This window comes from Sinocyclocheilus rhinocerous, unplaced genomic scaffold, assembly GCF_001515625.1.
Source record: "Sinocyclocheilus rhinocerous isolate Xijiao unplaced genomic scaffold, SAMN03320098_v1.1 scaffold1099, whole genome shotgun sequence".
In the NCBI taxonomy this organism is placed as follows: Eukaryota; Metazoa; Chordata; class Actinopteri; order Cypriniformes; family Cyprinidae; genus Sinocyclocheilus; species Sinocyclocheilus rhinocerous.
Genome location: NW_015634461.1, coordinates 3,811 through 5,741, shown reverse-complemented (window position 1 = coordinate 5,741; position 1,931 = coordinate 3,811). Strand labels below are relative to the sequence as shown.

General features: G+C 32.5%; 1 protein-coding gene across 1 annotated transcript in view; it reads left to right on the top strand.

The window, feature by feature from the left end:
- LOC107745561 (guanine nucleotide exchange factor for Rab-3A-like) overlaps positions 1–1,931 on the top strand; it is a gene marked incomplete at its 3' end in the record, with an annotated part of 13,874 nt that overhangs the window by 8,136 nt on the left and 3,807 nt on the right. The window lies entirely within an intron of this gene.

Genomic DNA, 1,931 nt, shown 5'->3' with positions numbered 1-1,931 from the left:
AATCAATGATATCAATGATATTAATAAAAATATATGAATATATACAAAAAAATAATAAAAATATAAAAAAGAACATTAATAACATTAATAAACACTAAAACAATTATATATTATATTATTATAATAATAAATTATATTAGATATATTTTTAGAGATAATAATACAATACATATTAAAATAATATTGTTAATAAAATATATTAATAAATATCTAAATAATGAAAATATAAAAATAAAAACTAACTAAAAAAATGACTAAATACTAAAAAGAATATTATCTTAGATATGTTAATAAATACTAAAGATATTAATATTTTATATAATAATTATTTATATTTACATATTTAATTATTATTAAAATATTTAAATGAATAGTACAAATAATGAAAAAGTTTTACATATAATAATAACAATTACTAAAAATATATTAATAATGTATATTAATAAATACTAAAAAGAAAGAAAATGTAAAAAAAAAAAAGACTAATTAAAAACATGAATAAATACTATATATAAATATATAAATACTACTAAAATAACACCAGTGTGGTGCCCAGGTTACACCAGCAAACCACCTTGGCTAGTTATAAAAAAAATTTCCGCTGGGAAACAAAACAAAATAGCAATAGCTAGCTTTATAATGGCAGTGAATGGGTGTTATTTTTCAACAGTCCAAAAGAAGTCCAATGAAGCGCATCCATCCATAATAAAATGTGCCTCACACGGCTCCGGGGGGAGAATAAAGGCCTCCTGTAGCGAATCGATTATTTATTTACATTTTTATAAACCGTAATCTGTAGCTTCCGCTAACTGTCGTTCGCAATAGAACGCCATTCTGGCGGATGATGTAGGTGTAGCGTTAGCTCCAGTGAGATATGCTAGTCTTGCATATAAATATATAAATACTACTAAAATAACACCAGTGTGGTGCCCAGGTTACACCAGCAAACCACCTTGGCTAGTTATAAATTTTTTTTCCGCTGGGAAACAAAACAAAATAGCAATCAACACATTTAAGAAAAAGAAATGACTTCTGAAAGTACCATTAATTAATTGAGTGGAGAATAAAGGCCTCCTGTAGCGAATCGATTATTTATTTACATTTATATAAACCGTAATTTTTAACTTCCGCTAACTGTTGTTCGCAATAGAACGCCATTCTGGCGGATGATGTAGGTGTAGCGTTAGCTCCAGTGAGATATGCTAGTCTTGTGAGAACCAACATTTGTTATCAGGAGCAAAGAAAGCAAAGTTTCCTTACTTTAGCAAAGGAAAACCAGTCTCCTCTTGGCTTGTATCGAAATCCTCCGACATTTTTCTTTACGAATCCTCGTTTTGTACTTCTAATTTGTGACCGGCGTTTTGTTTTGCTCTCTCCTCTGCGGTTCCGCGTTCGTCACTAATCACTGCCGCTTACGCTACGCATACATCCTTGCCTCACACGGCTCCGGGGGGAGAATAAAGGCCTCCTGTAGCGAATCGATTATTTATTTACATTTATATAAACCGTAATTTTTAACTTCCGCTAACTGTTGTTCGCAATAGAACGCCATTCTGGCGGATGATGTAGGTGTAGCGTTAGCTCCAGTGAGATATGCTAGTCTTGCGAGAACCAACATTTGTTATCAGGAGCAAAGAAAGCAAAGTTTCCTTACTTTAGCAAAGGAAAACCAGTCTCCTCTTGGCTTGTATCGAAATCCTCCGACATTTTTCTTTACGAATCCTCGTTTTGTACTTCTAATTCGTGACCGGCATTTTGTTTTGCTCTCTCCTCTGCGCTTCCGCGTTCGTCACTAATCACTGCCGCTTACGCTACGCATACATCCTAGCAGAAGTGAGAGAAAAGTGTTTATAACGTTTTAAATATGGACATTTTTCTTACAAAAACACATCGATTCGCTACAGGAGGCCTTTATTCACCCCCGGAGCCGT